This window comes from Oryctolagus cuniculus, chromosome 6, assembly GCF_964237555.1.
Source record: "Oryctolagus cuniculus chromosome 6, mOryCun1.1, whole genome shotgun sequence".
Taxonomy (NCBI): Eukaryota; Metazoa; Chordata; class Mammalia; order Lagomorpha; family Leporidae; genus Oryctolagus; species Oryctolagus cuniculus.
This window is the reverse complement of record NC_091437.1, coordinates 60,926,553-60,945,836: the sequence shown is the minus strand read 5'-3', so window position 1 is coordinate 60,945,836 and position 19,284 is coordinate 60,926,553. Positions and strand designations below refer to the sequence as shown.

The following is a 19,284-nucleotide window of genomic DNA, read 5'->3' as shown; positions in this document are numbered from 1 at the left end:
GGATCAGCGCGGTGCTCCGGCCGCAGCAGCCATTGGAGGGTGAACCAACGGCAAAGGAAGACCTTTCTCTCTCTGTCTCTCTCTCTCACTGTCCACTCTGTCCAAAAAAAAAAAATACTAAGACACAAGAGCTCTTCAGCTCGGGTATGATCGTATGAGCCCACCATTCTATATGTGGTTTGTCATGGACTCAAATGCTATTCTGTAGTGCACAGTTGTATTTACCCCACGGCAATTGGCCAAGGCCACAAATCTGAACTTTCTCTCCTCCCTGCTGGCCAGTTAAGTGTTAATTAGCACTTCACAGGTTCAAGTCCAGGCTGAAAATGAGGGTGAGTGCAGGTGCTGCTCGCGGCTCATCCCGTGCCCACTTTCCCCTGCTGTCTTACTCAGGGAATTCCAGTTTTGTTTCACCTGCTGCCAAGTCCAGATGCATCACTGCACTGCCTGCTTTTTTTTTTTTTTCTTTTGCTTTCTTTTTTTTTTTTCTGTAGAAAGCGTTCAGATGACAGAGCTCTGGCCAATAGCATGTAGATGGAGTTTACCGGATAGGACATCCTCAAACTCTTTCCTCTCTGGCCTCTCGCTACTCCCTGTTCAGATCACAGGTCTTCTGCCTGCCGTGGAGCGGACGTCTCGCAAGCACAGGCGGATGGGTGGAGGATGAAGGTCACTCATTAGGGATGCTTGAGCAGGAAGGCGGGAGGGGCCTGGTCCCTGTGAGCATGGTGGATTCAGTGTGCCAGCCCTTGACTCCCCATCCCTGGCTGCTTCCCAGTGGGCCGCACAAACATATTGCTGAATGCATCCCTACCGAGGGCCCTGGGCAAGTCGACAGAAACGTTATTACCCTATCTGGAAAACAGAAATACTAAGAAGACCCCAACTCACGGTACTGTTGGAGAAGTCCGGCGACCAGGCCTGGCCCCTGGGAAGCGCTGGGGAGTACAGGCCCCTGCTGCGGCGCCTCTCCACGGTGGCCTGTGTTCTGGCAGGACCGTGTGTTTTGATGTTTGCCTCTTCCTGGGGCTTTTGTGTCTTCAAGCGCATGGGCATGTCTTGAGTTTCCACTATGTGACTTGGTTCACAGCAACCCTGTTAAGGATTTAACAAAGACTAAATTCATTATCCATTGTTGGGAATATAATTCATATCTCCATCCTGTTCCTTAGGCCAACTTAATTCTATTCAGGCTAACCCAGCAATGCAGAATGTTGTGTGATCCACACGTTGAGCAACACAGAAATGAAATACAGAAACCATTTATGTCTCTGCCCTACCCTAAGGGATTCGTAGTCACGTTGGGGACTGAAGAAAAGTCCCCACATAGTTGTGATGCAAGGAAGAGAGGCATGAGGGGTCTCAGACCAGGTGCCCAAAGGCTGCGGGTGGATGGTGGAAGGGCTGGGAGATAAAAAAGAAGGCTTCCTGGAAGAGGAGACATCAGTACAGGCTTTGGAAGATGGTGGAGCGGTGTTTCCCTTAGGAAGACATGATAGACTTGGTACCCTAGGTGGACAGTGAATTACAGGTAAGGAGCGTGCAAGCCATGGGACCTGGCTCTTGTCCTGGGGGTTGGCGGAGAGCTTTGACTGCCAAGCTGAGGCATTTCCATCTCACTCTCTGGGCAGTGGGGAGCCACTGAAGGCTTGAGAGCTGGGAGTGACACCAGAGCTGGGACTTCGGCACATCTGTCTATCAGCCATGCAGACACTGGTTGGAAAGGGAGACGGGGGTAGGCACCAGCAAGCTCTTACAGAGACGAGAAGACAGGTGCGCGCTCTCCTAGCAACTTCGAACTGCTCCTTCATGGCACACAGCACTGCAGCCAATAAACACTCCTCTGGGCGGTCTTTTTTTTAATATTTAATTATTTATTTATTTGAAAGGCAGATTTACACAGAGAGGCAGAGAAAGAGAGAGAGAGAGAGAGACTGGTTCACTCCCCAGATGGCCACAATGGCTGGAGCTGTGCCATTCCAAAACCAGGAGCCAGGAGCTTCTTCCGGGTCTCCCACGCAGGTGCAGGAGCCCAAGGACTTGGGCCACCTTCTACTAGTTTCCCAGGCCATAGCAGAGAGCTGGATTGGAAGTGGAGCAGCTGGGACTCGAACTAGCGCCCACATGGGATGCAGGCACTGCAGACAGCAGCTTTACGCACTACACCACAGCGCCGGCTCCTAGGCAGTCCTTTGATCAGTACCTCTCTTCCTTTCTGGACCAGAAGCTCCGAGCGTGCAAGGCCTAGATCTGTTGTGGAGACTGCTGTGAACCCTCAGCCGTGTCTGGAAGGGAGATGCTCCACGAATAGCTGGTGAATGATGAAATCACCGGACAGGACTGGGGTCTGGCTTGCATCTTCCAGAGCAATGACCCTGGTCCCACAGCCCTGAAGACACAGTCAGACACCAAGGGAGCCTTGCCAGCGCCGGGTCCTGGAGACAATGGTAAAGAACTATTAGTTGGATTCAGACATCTGGGGATTTCTTTTCTTTTCCTAAAAAAGATTAATTTATTATTGATTTATTTGAGAGACAGAGAGAGAGAGAGAGAGAGACAGACAGACAGCAATCACCCAACAGCTGGTTCACTCCTCAAATGGCTGTAACAGTTAGAGCTAGGCCAAGTTGCAGCCAGGAGACAGGAATTATATCCGGGTCTCCTACGTGGATGCCAGGGGCCCAGGTACCTGGTCTGTCTTCTGCTGCCTTCCCAGGTGCATTAGCAGGGAGCAGGATCGGAAGCAGAGCAGCCAGGACTTGAACTCACACTCAGATATGGGCTGCTGGTGTCAGAAGCGGTGGCTTCATCCACTCTGCCCCAGTGCCAGCCCCATCCTGGGGATTTCAACCAAAGTGCTGGTTTTGCTGCAACTTGTTACACAGGACCTCGGAAGACACCTCTGCAGATTTCTGTCTGAAGGAGAGAAGTTGGGATTCAGGACCTTGGAAGTCTCCCAGAGTCCTGTGCATCTCATTGGGTAGGGAGGAGAGAATTCACTGGGCACGCGCTCCACGCCCAGGGCTTTGCCTGCACCCTCTCAAGAATGCTCAGGAGAGCTCTTCCGTGTTCTGAGCTGGCCAGCCACCAGGAATGAACCAGACGCCACATTTCTCTCTGAGTGTCTCGGGGCAACAGACTTAGCTTTTCTAGGCCTTGCTTGCTCATTTGTGAAAGGGGCTTCCAAGGCATTATTTATCTCCCAAAGGAATTGGAAGAGTCAGATGAAATGATGCACTTTATTCGTGTATGGTTCCTCTGTGGGCTTCGTAGAGGTCAGTAATGCCGTCTCGTCATACCGGGATGCACCCAGCAGAAATTCAAAGCCATTTCCAGAGTTCTGGGCCTGTAGAGGGGTGCAAGCTCTCCTTCTGTAATTAGGTGTGTGGGGAGCAACTCGGACTAGACTGTTACTCGAATTAAGACTTATTCTATGCATCTGCTCTCCCACAATATGGCGCTGGAAGAGGAGGAAACAGCTTCTACACAGCTGCCTCCAGTTCAACCAATAAACAGCAGGAGCTGCTCCTGATTGGAGGAGAGCAGCGTACTCGGCGTGTGGGTAGCAGAGTTGGGATTGGCGGAAGAGGACTATAAAGGAGGAGAGAGACACCATGCACCAGGAACATCTATGGGGAACATCTATCTGAAGGAACACCTGTGCAGCCCCCGAGAGAGCCGGCCGGCGGTGTGCCGCTCCCCTGCGGAAGTGGGGAAAGTGGCAGGGGGAACCTCCCTTCCACGGAGGTGGAAGGGACGGTAGCCAACCCGGGAAGAACCAGCAGCAAACCCGGGGAGGGCCGAGCAGACAAAAGAACAGCGCAGGGTCCTGTGTCGTTCCTCCACGAAGAGGGGGAGCGACAAGGTGCTACTATTTCCTGAATATAATATGTTTAAGTCACCTCACTGTGTACAGTGTGAGTAAATCTGTTTCCAACGGACTTGAGACAGCTGTTGCCATGGAATAAATGCTACGTGGGATCCATGGAAGGCAAGTGAAAAAATAAATACAAGGAAGATAAAGCAGAGTGAGAGCCAGCTGGCTGCAGCAGGTTGCGTGCCCCGCACCGCTCGTTAAGAAGAGCGCTCTGCTACCGTCAGGGAGGGAGGTGTTAAAGGGCCAGGAGAACCAGACTGAAGTCCAACTGAGAAGGTTGAGAAGGGAATCATTTCTTCAGTTCTCCATTGGTCTCATTTAATGCTATGCCAACCCCTCCATGCACATCCCTGAGTATGGGAAATACTGCAAATACTGCACCAGGTTTTTTTTGTTTGTTTGTTTGTTTCCGGTGGCTTCTCAGACGGAAGACTAGTTCCCTGGGTTATAAGGGTGCATGCAGCCAGTCCCCCCGGCTTCCTTCCTACTCCCCTTGCCTTTGCATCCAAGCTTCCTTGATCTGGTACATTGTTGTGGCAACTCCTTTTATCTGCTGCATCATAGAGGAATATTTTAAAAAATCCCATAGTTTTCTTTTCATCCCTTCCTCATTTTTACCGCTTAATTTGCAGAGTTCCTGTGAGCTGCCTATTGATAATTGATAGATGGTTCCTTCCTTTCCAATTTCCTCTATTAATTATCCCAGGAAGTTGATTTGGGCTTTGCATGTAACCCAATAGGTTGGAGAGCGCCCGGCCCGCCTGTGGGCCTGTGTGAATTAATACTGTCCAGCGGGCCCTGCCACCAGCAAGCTCTCTGGATGCGTGGTGGCAGGCCCCTCTTCATGGAAACGACCTGTGGAGGAGGCAGGGGGCTCCCCCTTGCTTTAGTGGCTGCGCGTGGCCGTCTGTGGGAGACTGCTGATGCTGTCCTGGTCTTCCCTGCCCCACCCCACATCCCCCTCCACCTCGTTCCGACAAGTGGGCTGCTTAGCTAAAGACATCTGGTTTACATTTCTCAGCCTTGTCCAGTACCTTGGGCTTTCAGTTTGCTTTCCCTCTTTGCTACTGTTTACTTCTCTTTGACTTTTGCTCTTTTGAGTCTATGTAAGAAAGAAATATTAACTATGGAGATATGTCTCCAGATAGGATTTTGACTGGGGGCTGGAATAGAACCAGAAGTGTAGATTTCTTTTTGTCTGTCCAGCACTTGAAATGGGCCGTTGAAGACAATCTGGAGATCACACTGACTTCCTGAAGTTTTAGCTTGAGTTGAGAAATGGAGAAAGAGAGCAAGGTGGCGTCCACGTTCCTCCAGGGATCAAGTGAAGCGGCCAAGAAGGGGCTACTTTGCATGGCACCCACTCTGCTGCTGACCACGAAGACAATGATGGTCTTTGACAAGCCACAGGTGCACATGACCTTCAGGGCCCCCCTGCACCATGCAGACTCGGACCCAAGGGGCGAGATTCTTCTTCTTTGGTCAGACGACGATCAGATTTCTACTTGAGGTTGTTTCCTCTGTGACGACATGATCATACTCCCCAGCTCCAAACAGTCTTTCTCTAGCTTGAAAGAAAGGACATTTCTGTCCTTTTTGCTCATGGATTCTGTAGACTTAGTAAGGGCTGCTGCATCTGCTGAAGTCAAAATTAGTGTCTTTTCACCTGTTTGGCAAGCAAGGACCATGAGACTAGGACAGGGATCCTATCTGCAATTAACCCCTGCTCAGCCCCCAGCGCCCAGCACGGAACCTGGCTCATCAAGAGAGGAACCAAGGAAGGAATGACTGACTGACTGACTGACTGAATGGTTTCATCCATGTCAAAGGGAACGCAGCCTCTGTAGACGTATCAGTGCAATGCTCTCCAAGGAGGGCTATAAGAGGGGACGCTCACTGGAATGTAGAAATTCAGGGCTCCAGCTAGATGGGGAGAGTGCTGAATGAGCAGAGGCCTGAGGGTGAGCTGTGTGGGTCAGCCTCCACAGGGACAGGTGTGGGGAGGCAGGCAGAACAGAATGTGCTGGGGATAGAGAGCATGAGACACACAGGGCTCCGGTGTGGGCGCGGCTTCCTCACCCTTGCCTGTTCTGTATCCCCAGAGTCCACAGTAGTGACTGAGACAGAGTAGACATGCAGGAGGCGTGGGTAAGGTGAGTCTGTTGGGGGAATGAGGGGATGGAGCTTCAGCTGCGGTGGAGATGTGGAGTCGAATCCGGCTTCAATGCACTGGATGCTCAGGTGAGCTTGGCGGGAGAGGGGGAGGGGGAGGGGAGGCTTAGATCTGAGGTCTGGAATCGGCAGAGGAGAGTAAAGATGGGTTGGTTGGGTGAGCATGTATGGGCAGGCTCTGGCTTTTTTCTTTCCTGCTCCAGAGAGACTGTGATAATGATCCCAAAGAATCCCAGTCCCAGCTCCTGGGATCTTTCAGTGCAACCCGAGAAGCCTATGGCCTCCCCAGGCCTTTTCCATCAGGGAAGTAGGTTCTGGGTCATTTGGACTCCAGAGCTTATCTCAGACTTTCCCTCACTGGAACCCCTCCACCCAAATCCAGTTGTTGGAGGCAAAGGGACCAATCAGTATCTACCCCCTTCTGTGTGCCAGTGATTAAGGACAATGATTTTGTTGACTCTGCTCAGTGCTTATGAGAATGGGAATATGGAGGAGGAGGGACAGGGGACATTTTTTCTTCTACTGGAGTCCCTGAATATATCTGATTTTCTCAATGAGTTGCATGCAACCGACTGCATCACAATGCTTTGCATCCATTATCTGACACGTTTATCACCTCTATGCGAGGCAAGTGCTATGAGTGTCAACCCCTCTCTGCTCTAAAAGCTGGGATGTGCGTCCGTGTGCCTTCCTCTAATACTTGTCTTGCCCTCTGTGAATCAACCCTACAAGCACCCACCATGCTCCGGAGACCTTAAACTGGTGAGGACAGAAGAGGACTTCAGTCGTCCCTGGTCTCTCCTCAGTGTCAGCCTGCCCCTCCTGGGGGAGCTTTGTCTTAAGTCAGTTCCCTAGAAGGAGGACTTGCCATGGGGACTCTCGGGCAAGGCAGGTACAAAGGGAGTGTTCTCCCAGGAAAGGGGCAGAAGGAGTGTAACAGAGGAGAGAGGGAACGTGTGGTTTCCAGAGAAGTCCAGCTATGTATGTCCTCAGCCAGCAGGAGTCTTGGCATGAGAATTGCCCCATAAGAGCTGTTAGACCCAAAGGGAAGGCAACTGGACTGTCAGACTCTCATCAGTCATGGCCATAGGCCCATGTACGGTCAGTGTGGGAGGGGACAGCTTTGGTCAGCCCAGAGCCATGCCCAGTGTGCAGGGAATCAAGCCAGGGGAAGTGGGTGGGGCCCTGACAGTTATCCGCCAGACACTTGGACACAGAGCCAGACACAGAGACAACAGTTACCATCTCTGCGAACAGACCTGGCCTTGCTCACAGCAGTGATTCAAGCAAGTCTCTTAGCCTCATGGAGACTTGATTCCCTCTTCTGGAAAGTGGGAACAATGTGTGTTTTTAATCTCTAAGAATTGTTGTAACGATTCAACAAGACAATGCAAGCCACAGGGTTTAGCATGATGCTTGTTCCCCGGGTGAATCCGTGGCTAGCCCAGCTGTCTCCAAGTTGGAAAGTTTTCTGTCCAGCTGGGGCTCTGATCTTTCGGTGAAGGATTGCTTATGCTTCTGAAACCCAAAGGGACACATCAGTGCAGCATTCATTACATTAGAGACAGGCTGTATGGGTGTGTGTGCGCGCGCGAACGTGTGCGTGTGCACACGCATGCGCATGTGTGTGGTGTGCCTGCTTTTGAAAGCTAAAAAGGAGCCTGGTTATGAATCTGATTGGCATGTGGCAAGTTGTGACTCGTGCTTGGGGTCCAAAGTCTCCCGGGAACTGCTTGGACAGGAAGAAGCTGTTCAAACAGCCTTCCTTCCCCTTCTTCGCCAGGGAAGTACGTTAACAGTCAACACCTCATTTTCCCTGTGAACACCAGGCAAAGACACAGCCGTAAATTGCCTGCAAATTGTTCTGCTGCCAGCTGCCAGAGAGAACTTTTGGGTTAAGCGTCCCTCCCTAAATTCTTAGCAGATGTTTAAAGGGCAATGTGAAGATCATCACTATTCAAGTAAATAAAGACCCAGGCTGGAAGGTTCTGGGCCGTCTCATCTTTATTGGTTGTTCTTCCAAATGGAGACTCTGCTTCCTTCTCTTCAAACTGATGCAGGATCTGAAAATCAGGCAAACCCCACGTTTCCAAGGTAACCTTGAGGAGGAGCTTGGCTAAGGCTGCTGTATGGGTTAGCGTCATGGGTCCCTGTTTCTCCAGAGAGTTTTTTTTTTTTTTTTCTTTTTTGGATGGCAGAGACAAGGCAGCTCCTCTGGCTTGTGCTCCCTGTGCCCCAGCAAGGCGTGGTGGGCTTCTCCCACCAGGAGAAGCCAACAGATTACCTTACTGCCGCCCCAGAAAGGATGATCTCAGGCTTAAAATGAGTTTTCCATTGCTGCTTTCTCTTGCATCCTTTGCGATTGTAAGAAAAAAGAAAAAGCGAGGCTGGCGCTGTGGCTCACTTGGTTAATCCTGCGCCTGCTGCGCCGGCATCCCATATGGGCGTCAGTTCTAGTCCCTGTTGCTCCTCTTCCAGTCCAGCTCTCTGCTGTGGCCCAGGAAGGCAGTGGAGGATGGCCCAGGTTCTTGGGCCCTGCACCCACGTGGGAGACCAGGAGGAAGCACCTGGCTCCTGGCTTCAGACCGGCGCAGCGTGCTGGCCATAGCGGCCATTTAGGGGGTGAACCAACGGAAAGAAGACCTTTCTCTCTGTCTCTCTCTCACTGTCTAACTCCATCTGTCAAATAAATAAAAAAAGAAAAAGAAAAGGAAAAGAAAGCAGAGACCTTTAAAGTGAAATAGAAATTGTCATTTATCACCCTGAGAGGCAGTCTGAGGGCAGAAGGCAGAGCAGTGATGTGTGTGGATGGGGAAGGAGAGGAATGAGCTATCAGCGACAGGAAGAAACTTTTTGGGAGTGTTGGAAGTGTCCACTATTTGGATGTTGATTGTTTCACAAGTACACGCACGCATGTGTGTGTGTGTGTGTTTGTGTGAAAACTCATTAAACTGTACTCTTTAAATCTATGTAATTGATCAACTGTCAGTTACACCTTAGAAAAGCAGATTGCTTCACTTGTTTTAAAATTACACACACACACACACACACACACACACGTACACATTTAAAAACTGATGATTAGTATGTTCCCGACTTGAAATGTAGGAATACGTGCCGGCGCCGTGGCTCAATAGGCTAATCCTCCACCTTGCGGCGCCGGCACACCGGGTTCTAGTCCCGGTCGGGGCGCCGGATTCTGTCCCGGTTGCCCCTCTTCCAGGCCAGCTCTCTGCTATGGCCAGGGAGTGCAGTGGAGGATGGCCCAGGTGCTTGGGCCCTGCACCCCATGGGAGACCAGGAAAAGCACCTGGATCCTGGCTCCTGCCATCGGATCAGCGCGGTGCGCCGGCTGCAGCGGCGGCCATTGAAGGGTGAACCAACGGCAAAAGGAAGACCTTTCTCTCTGTCTCTCTCTCACTGTCCACTCTGCCTGTCAAAAAAAAAAAAAAAAAAAAAAAAAAAAGAAATGTAGGAATACGTGAAAGGTTTTCAGCCAAGAAGTAGAGAGACGAGAGACCTGAGACTACAGTTAACTCCATGGCCAGATGGCCAGGGCTCACTCTCTCTCTCTCTCTCTCTCTCTCTCTTAAATAAAGATTTAATTTATTTATTTGAAAGGCAGAGTTACACAGAGAGATAAGGAGAGACAGAAAGAGAGACATCTTCCATACACTGGTCCACTCCCCAGATGGCCTCAATGGCTGGGGCTGGGTCAGGACAACACTGGGAGTCAGGAGCTTCCTCTAGGTCTCCCATGTGGGTGCAGGGGCCCAAGTACTTGGACCATTTTCTACTGCCTTCCCAGCAGGGAGCTGGATCAGAAGTGGAGCAGCTGGGATTCGGAGAGCCCATGTAGGGAGTCAGCATCGTAGCCTGCAGCTCCACCTGTTCTGCACCCTAAGGCCAGGGCTCCTGTGTGTCCCTGCAGCCCTCGATGCTGGGAGTATGGACAAAACCCTGGGGAGACGCTCTCCAGGCCTTATCAGAGACTTGGAGAGTGTTATTCTACAGGTCCAGGAAAGACTGCCAAGACATTCCAACGGCCCAGTCCCAAAAGCATAATAACTATTTGTTGAACTGAATAGAACATTAAAATCTTATTTCTTGTCCTTGCCTGAACTACTGATTTTCCAATTCAGCTTAAAGTTGAAGGGCAACATACGAATGTTCCCCCAGACCCCCTCAGCTCTCACTAGGTAGCTGGACAGAGGAACTGGAGTAGGCATTTAGTGTCTCAATGAACATAAATCCTGGGCCGAATCCAAAGAAAGCAGGAACCTCCTGACTTCTGGCTTCCCCCTGCTATCAGTGGCGTCACCATTCCCACACCCCCATGTTCCTCTTTCTAACCTACCTGTACAGCAATGAGGGATTATCATCTTGCCCTTATCCGTTCATCCACTTAGTGAACCAAGTGCTCTTTACTAGGTACCTAGCATGGTGCACATAAAGTGGTAGGGAACTGGGAGATCCAAATGGACAACAGCTCACACCCACATGGAGCTTGTGTTCTAGAGGAATCGGTCAAGGAATCCAGTACAGCCATCCCTCAGTGTCTGTGGGGGACAGACTGATTGTCTACAGGATTTACTTTGGATAACAGCAAAATTCACAAATGCTCAAGCCCCTTACACAAAATGGCCTAGTATTTGCATGGAGCTTATGCAATCCTCCAGCACTGTTTAAATCATCCCCAGATTCTTTGTCATATGTAACGCAGTGTAAATGTTATGTAAATCATTTTAGACTGCATTGCTTAGGGTTGAGGGAGTATGTTTGTATAGGTCCAATGGGACATACTTGTTTCCCCTAAGTATTTTCAGTCTATAGTTTGATGAATCCATGGGTGCAGACCCCATGCACCTAGAAAGCCAACCAGAACCAGAACCTAAAGGCAAAACTACAACTAGGGTGTGTTACAAAGCAGAAACAAAAGAGAATGGCAGTCACACAGCTATGTGCTAATTGTCAACCCAGGGAAGAAAGAAGCGGGAAGTGAAGAAATAGGTAAGAGGAAGAGCCAGCGAGGTAAAGAGGGTTGGGAGGGGTATTTCAGGCTGGAGGAGGAATGTGTGCAAAGGCCCTGGGGTAGTGGTAGGGAAGCATGGACTGAGAAACCACTGGGGGCCTCTGTGGTTGGAAGGCAGACAGCAGAGAGGAGAGGAGCCAGGAGAAGTAGGGGCCGGGACACACACCACTTATCTTAGGCAGGGAAAGACCAACCAGCAGCACTGGCAATTTCCCCAGAAGACCACAAAAATTAAAAAAGAAAAAAACAAGCAAAACCAAACGGAGGGTGCATTTCTCAGGTAAATGTTACCAGGCCTACTGCAATGAAGGGAAAGACAACTTCGACAGTAGAGGGGTTTCAGGGGAGACTGTTTACCGTTTTAAGGCCTGGGCCGATGCATCTAGCGCTGGCTTTCTCAGGTGGAGAGCCGGTTGAGACCAGGTAGTTTCCACTGCAGACACAGTGAAGAGAGCCGGCAAGGACGTCTTGTCATTCTTAGTGTCACATAAGCTCTTTCTGTTTGTCCAGAGCCTTCTCTTGAAGGAGCCGGTCTTTCTCAGAAAGCGCGTGGATCGGTTGTCTTTTCCAGCTCTCGGTACTGTTTGAAAATGGCCTGGCAATCAGCCCGGGCCTCGCGTTGTTGAACCCAGGGGCGGGAAATCGCCTTGCCTTCACTGCCGAGGTTAGCCGTTATCTGAAATGCGACAGGAAAGCCGTGAATGGGTTCTATGTTCCCACTGGCTGCGGACTTTGCCGTGGGGTGGTGACAGGAGCACAGCGTGGGCTGCCCTGGCTGCGTCACTCTGTGTTCTCATCTGCCCACTGAGAACGCACGAAAAGATGACCCCGTAGTTCTCGCCCACTTAGAAGTGTTCCTCTTCTCGTGTTCCTCTGGGTTAGGAGTGACTGTGGGGAGACATTCTGGGGCAAAACAGACCTGCAGTCCTTGCTATGTCCTGACACCAGTTACCCTTGACCCTCAACTTGTCCTCTAGCTTCTGAAGTTTCCTCATCTCTACAGCAAGGATAGCAGTGGCATTGACTTGGTCAGGGTTAAGCTCTGCATGTAAGTCTTTGAATAACCCCGCCCCTCCTTGGTATCTGCAGGAAATTGGTTCCAGGACCAAGCCCCTTACATAAAAATGGTGTGTTATGTGCATGGAACTCACACATGTTGTACACTTTAAATCATACCTAGATTAATTATAACACCTAATACAATGTAAACGCTATGTAGACAGCTGCTGGACTGTATTGTTTCAGGGAAAATGACGAGAAAGCAAGTCTGCTCAGGTTCAGTACAGAGGCGACTATTTTTTCTGAATATTTTCCATCTGCAGTTGGCTGACTGTATGCATGCAGACGGAACCCACGGATACTGAGGGCTCACTATACGCTGGCATGGTCGAGGCCAGGGAGAAGAGGAGTAGGCAGGCCTTGAGGCTGCAGAGAAGAAAGAGATGACACGGGGCCTTCTGTGCTCTGGTCACATCTCACACATGCTCCTTGACTTACCGTGGGGTTGCAGCCTGCTAAACCTATTGTACCTGGAAGACATCGTCAAGGTGAGAATGCATTTAACCCACCTAATTTAAGCCATCACAGCTTAGCCTGGCCTACCTTAGATGTCCTCTCCCCCTCTCCCTCTCCCTCTCCCTCTCCCTATCCCTATCCCTCTGCTGACACATGGCGTTTGGGCATCAGGTACTGCTGTTGCATTCACACTGAACCACCGAGACAAGAAGATCTCAGAAGCCCCGAGTCCATCCCGTGATCCTCTGCAGGCAGCTGCCCATCTAATTGGTTGGGCAATCGCGTCATGCCATTACTGCTGTTGCGATCTCGGTCTTGTTTGATCAGAGGATCCTCTGATCCTCTCACCGAGGATCTTGCCCACCACTGTGTCCCTTCTTGTGACGTGTCCAATGATCCATGTGCACCAGCCTTTCCTCCGTGACACGGATGCTGGGGGACAGGCACTCTTGGTCAGTCTAATTAAGGTGGCCCGAGAACCCCACTCTGAGAAACATTGCACCATTTAAAGTTCTATTAATTGGATCTCAGCTAATTTTAATATAAGTATCAAATGGAACTATTAAAATTTATTTATGTATTTATTTGAAAAGCAGAGCATCAGAGAGAGAGAAAGAGAGAGAGAGAGACAGAGAGAGACAGAGGTAGAGAGACTTTGCATCCACTGGTTTATTCTCCAAATAGCCACAGTAGCTGGCACTGGGCTAGGCCAAAGCCAAGAGCCAGGATGTCCAGACTGGTCTCCCGTGTAGGTGGCAGGGGTCCAAGTTCCTGGGCCATCTTCTGCTGCCTTCTTGGGTGCATTAGCAACAAGTTGGTTTGGAAGCATAGTAGCTGGGACTCAAACCATGCTGTGATATGGAATGCCAGCTTGGCAAATGGCAGCTCACCCAACTGTGTCACAATGCCAGCCCCAAGTGGAACCGCTTTTGCAGCCCAAGAAGTGGGAAGCAGGAAGGAAGTGAGCTCACGGTTGGGATTAATTATGTCAAATTTTCAAATCAAACTGTCAGGTCATGGTTTAGACATGTGTGAGATTCAGCTCAGTATTTCCTGGAAGGTGTTTATTTGGTCTGGGGAAAGGGAATGAAACAGTGGGATGGTGCTGACCATTGAGGGTCCACAAGATTGGAGACCAGTAGGGCTTGGCTTCGCTTCACTTCACTTCACTTCACTTCACTTCACTTCACTTCACTTCACTTTTCTCTGCTCCAGCCTGTGCTGGACCCTGAAGACCCAGGATGAAACTGATGCAGCTTCCAGGAGTTGGTAGAGAAGCAAAGGAGAGGAAGGCAGTGAACAGGTGGTTAGGAATGCAAGAGAGGGTAAGAGGAAGGAAAGAGGAGGAAGGTGGTAAGGGAGAAGAGCAGAGCAGAGGAGGGGGAGCAGTTTCTGAGTGCTTTCTCTCAGAAGTCCTACACAGACAGCCAGTGCCCCCACGATGCTGCCGCTAACGCAGAGCATGTTTTGGGCTGCTTCAAATTTCAAGGGAGACAGGGTGATGCCCGATTTCTCTAGCGCACCTTGCAAGCTGGTAGTTGGAGGTCGTCCCCAGTGTCAGCATGAGATCGGGCTATCTTCCTTCTGATGACGTCAGAGTTTGGTTCTCAGCCATTGCTGTAGTAAAACACAACTACAGCCTGGAAATCCACACGGGATAGGCGATGAGCGTAGCGGTGTTCAATCTGCTCTCTGGGGTTTCTGTGGCTGTGCAGTACCCAACGAACGCGCGCGCACTCTTCAGCCTCGTGTCCCTGTGTGACCCGCAGCTTGGAATGCAGACGACCTCAGGTGGAAAGTGTCTGGGGAACCAGTTGTGTCTGACTGGACACGTGCAGACTTCTTGTTCTTGTCTTTATTCCTTAAACAATACACGGTGACAACTATTTACATAGTGTTAGGTGTCATGAGTCGTCTAGAGATGATTTGAAGGGTACAGGTGGACATGCGTAGGTTATGTGTGAATACTACACTATTTTATATAAGTCCTTGGGCTTACTTGGATTTTGACTTTCATGGGGCCTATAGAACCCATCCCTGGCGCATGCCCACAGTTGATTGTAATGACGGTTATTTAAGAATGAAACAAACAAACAAACAAACAAACAAAAAAGGGCTGGCACTGCGGCTCACTAGGCTAATCCTCCACCTTGCGGCGCTGGCACACCGGGTTCTAGTCCCGGTCGGGGCACCAGATTCTGTCCCGGTTGCCCCTCTTCCAGGCCAGCCCTCTGCTGTGGCCAGGGAGTGCAGTGGAGGATGGCCCAGGTGCTTGGGCCCTGCACCCACATGGGAGACCAGGAGGAAGCACCTGGCTCCTGGCTTCGGATCAGCGTGGTGCGCCGGCCGCGCCATTGGAGGGTGAACCAACGGCAAAGGAAGACCTTTCTCTCTGTCTCTCTCTCTCACTGTCCACTCTGCCTGTCAAAAAAAAATGAAACAAACGTATTATTCTTTCTATTTATGTACTTTTCCCCCCAAATGGTTGCTAGGCTGTGATGACACAGGTACTTATTGCATCCTTTGGAGCTAACTGCTTCACGCATGGAGCTGTTCCTTGTTTCGTTTTGCCCTGGAGGAAGCAGGAACAACGTTAATGAGACGTTGAGGGCACTGTGAACAGAGAAAGTTCGGGAGCTGTTCTTGCAACATTTAACTCTTTATAACTTCATTCTTGCCCTGACACCATGGCTTAGGTCCTATTACTCACTCTGTTTTACTTCAGGAAAAACAGGAGCAGTGAAGACCAACAACCTAGAGCCATTCAGTGCAAGAGGAAGAACTTAATTTGCATGAGTCTAGCAGGATGTCCATGTTCTCAGCCACTGCACTTAGCTCGCAGGTATGCCGGATGTCCAATTAGCAAGTGCACCTTTAACATTAGGAAAGCTTAGTTTTATGGTATTACCAACAAGGCTGCATTATTCTTTCATCCTACTAAACTACACCAGTGTCTTATCCTCTAATTTGGAGTCCCTTGATGTCTGGGCAGTGTAGCTCTGTGAGTCAGGTGGCTGGTTCCACCACTGTCATCACCGACGGGAATGCAGCCCTGGGGACCAGGCAGCAGTGTGCCTTCCAACTGTGGGCCTCACCAGGCCTCTTCCAGGCACCAGGAGGTGTCTGTGGCATGGGGAGAACCTGGACACAGTTCAGAAGGAAACAGCTACTGCCATGGAAAGAAAGAACATCGCAAAGATAGAAGTCAGTGCATCAATAACCTCTGGTCCCCAAGGAAGTAACAGGCCAAGGCAGGTGAAGACGCCTGTCCAAGGCCACTGTGTGAATCCGCGACAGAGTCAAGATCTTGTTTGTCTACCTCTAGTCAACCTTCAATGTTCCCCGCCTGATGCTCACATTCACTCTTCCTGATCTTGCTGAATCTTGCTTGTGACTAAAAATGTTTCAGGCTTCAGAATTTGGAACAGGTGCAGCACATAATAAGATGTTCTCAGAATGGAACCTAAGTTTATACTTAGATTTTATACTTAGTTTTATACATGAAACTCATTTGTATTTCATATACATCTTTTTCTTTCTTTTTTTTTTTTTTTTGACAGGCTGAGTGGACAGTGAGAGAGAGAGACAGAGAGAAAGGTCTTCCTTTGCCGTTGGTTCACCCTCCAATGGCCGCCGCGGCCGGCGCGCTGCGGCCGGCGCACCGCGCTGATCCGATGGCAGGAGCCAGGAGCCAGGTGCTTTTCCTGGTCTCCCATGGGGTGCAGGGCCCAAGCACCTGGGCCATCCTCCACTGCACTCCCTGGCCACAGCAGAGGGCTGGCCTGGAAGAGGGGCAACCGGGACAGAATCCGGTGCCCCGACCGGGACTAGAACCCGGTGTGCCGGCGCCGCTAGGCGGAGGATTAGCCTAGTGAGCCGCGGCGCCGGCCTCATCTTTTTCTTTTTTTGACAGGCAGAGTTAGACAGTGAGAGAGAGAGAGAGACAGAGAGAAAGGTCTTCTTTCCGTTGGTTGACCCCCACCCCCCAAATGGCTGCTACAGCCCGTGCGCTGCACCGATCCGAAGCCAGGAGCCAGGTGCTTCCTTCTGGTCTGCCACGCGGGTGCAAGGCCCAAACACCTGGGCCATCCTCCACTGCCTTCCTGGGGCACAGCAGAGAACTGGACTGGAAGAGGAACAACTGGGACAGAACTGGTGCCCCAACCGGGACTAGAACCCAGAGTACCAGTGCCGCAGGCGGAGGATTAGCCTAGTGAGCCGCAGCGCCGGTTTGTATACATCTTATACCCTAGTCTGCAGAGCTCCCCTTTCTCCACACCCTCATCAACTTGTTGTTCTCTGTCTTTTGGGTAACAGCCATCCTGACAGGGGAGAGGCGATATCTCATTGTGGCTTCTGTTTGCATTTCCTGGATGCCTGGTGATATTGAACATTTTCATATATTTCTTGGCCATTTGTATTTCTGCTTTTGAGAACTGTCTATTCAGACCCTTTGTCCACTTCTGACCCAGATGGGTTGTGGTTTTGTTGTTGTTGAATTTTGCTTTGTTTTGGAGTTGCTGGTATATTCTGGCTAGTAATCCCTTATCATGTAAGTAGCTTGCGAATATGTTTGCCCATTCTGTTGGATGTCTCTTCACTCTATTGATTGTTTCCTTTGCTGTGAGAAAGCTTCTGCATTTGGTATAATTCCATTTGTCTGGTGTTTCTTTTGTTGCCTATGCTTTGGTTATGTACTATTTTTAATGTGTTCACGTTTTGATTGTGAATCAGCACGTGAAGTCTGGCGTGGAGGTTTCCACTAGTGGCATCAGGTCAGCACTCAGAATGCTTCGTTTAGTTCCATGCCTGGCCAGCAGCCCCTTTCTGACTTAGCTTCAATATGTTTTGCCTGAAACTTGTCTCAGTCAGAGGCCTTTATGTGTTGGCAGGGACCTAGTGGGGTGAATTCACGAGGAGGCCATCACAGAGCCCTCTGAGAGCCTCAGAAATCCTGGGCTAAGGAACCTGCCTGGTGCACTTAATTCTGCACAGCGTCCTTGGGGCCGTGTGCCCAGAGACCCTGAGCATCCTTCAAAGTCCGACCAATGCATGCTTCCTTTGCAGTACCTGGAGAGATGGAAGCAGCTGGCTGGCAGACAGCATCAGTCTGAAAACCCCAAGCCCCAAGGAGGAGGTGACGATGTGCTAAAGGATTGGTTTTCGGGGCTGGTGCTGTGTCGTATCGGGTAAAGCCACCGCCAACAGTGCCGGCATCCCATATGGGCACCTGTTCAAGTCCTGGCTGCTCCACTTCTGATCCAGCTCTCTGCTATGGCCTGGGAAAAGCAGCAGAAGATGACCCAAGTCTCCTTGGGAGCACCCACATGGGAGACCCAGATGAAGCTCCTGCTTCCCGGCTTTTGCCTGATTCAGCCCTGGCCTTTGAGGCCATTCAGAGAGTAAAACAACAGATGGAAAATGTCTCTCTCTGAAACTCTGCTTTTCAAATAAATAAATACATTTTTTTTTTAGAAAAGCCATCTCACTGTGTATACCTATGGGCTGCCACGTAAAACAGTGGAAAGCCTCAGTCTTGGCTAAGTCACTGTATTTCTGGATCTCTTTGTTGTGGCTGCAAAACTTGAACCCAGCATTGATTGCATCATTTGTGAAGCTGAGCGCAAAATGGCAATGTAGTCTCTTGTTAAAAACTATTTTATAAAGATTTATTTATATGACAGGCAGAGTTACAGAGATAGAGGGACAAAGAAAGAGAGAGAAAAATAATAAAAAGACAAAAAAGGAGAGGTCTTCCATCTATTGGTTCCCTCCCCAAGTGCCCACAGCAGCCCAGGCTGAGTCACGCTGAGGCCAGAAGCCAGAATCTCCATGCAGGTGTCCCACATGGGTAGAAGGGACCCAAGGACTTGGGCCATCATCTGATGCCTTCCCACGTGCATTAGCAGAAAGCTAGATGGAAGTGGAGCAGCCGGGACTGGAAATGGCACTCTGATATGGGATATGAGCATCCCAGGCAGTGGCTTAACCTGCTGCGCCACAGACCAGTCCCTTGTTAATAAATGAGGAATTTCGAGAGAGTGGCAGCAGAGCAGTAAATCGGGTGTTTGTTTGTTTGTTTGTTTTTGCTTTTTTGAAGATGATTTAGTCCCATCTTGCAAGCCTGAAATGTAACCGCCTTCTAGTTAGTAGGTTAGGAGGGTAGGTTCTGGAGTGAGCACAGATCCAGCTTCCAGTTCCATTACTCACCAGCTTGTGAGCTCAAGCAAACCTCAGATTCCTGGTCTGGAAAGTAGCAGCAGGAGTGAAAGACTCTGGTACCGAATGAGGTAACACGGGCAAAGGACCTGGGGCTTCATGGGCTTTTGTTTTTGTTTTTAAGATTTATTTATTTATTTGAAAGGCAGAGTTACAGAGGGAGAGAGAGGTCTTCCAACTGCTGGTTCACGCCCCAGATGGTGGCAATGGCCCAAGCTGCACCGATCCAAAGCCAGGAGCCAGGAGCTTCTTCTGGGTCTCCCATGGGGTGCAGGGGCCCAAGGACTTGGGCCATTTTCTACAGCTTTCCCAGGCCATAGCAGTGAGCTGGATCTGAAGTGGAGTAGCGGAGATCCGAACCAGCACCCATATGGGATCCCGGCACTTCAGGTGGTGGCTCTACCTGCTATGCCACAGCTCGGGCCCCCTCATGGGCTCTTTCTCAATGTTCACTCTCCTGACTGAATCA

At 50.4% G+C, this 19,284-nt stretch overlaps 2 long non-coding RNA genes across 3 annotated transcripts in view; one reads left to right on the top strand and one right to left on the bottom strand.

Moving 5' to 3' along the window:
* Nucleotides 1-9,562, top strand: part of LOC127490559 (uncharacterized) — a 54,554-nt gene extending 44,992 nt beyond the window's left edge. For both annotated transcript variants that reach the window (XR_011389908.1, XR_011389907.1), the window contains 2 exons: nucleotides 2,225-2,447; nucleotides 5,980-9,562. This is a non-coding gene — a long non-coding RNA (uncharacterized lncRNA). The remainder of the gene's footprint in view (nucleotides 1-2,224; nucleotides 2,448-5,979) is intronic.
* LOC103347973 (uncharacterized) lies at nucleotides 7,949-15,995 on the bottom strand. The gene is made up of 4 exons (XR_516462.4): nucleotides 15,916-15,995; nucleotides 14,120-14,457; nucleotides 11,439-11,757; nucleotides 7,949-8,112 (listed from the first exon to the last, which is right to left on the bottom strand). It is a non-coding gene; the product is annotated as an uncharacterized lncRNA (long non-coding RNA).
* Between the last annotated feature and the right edge of the window lie 3,289 nt (nucleotides 15,996-19,284).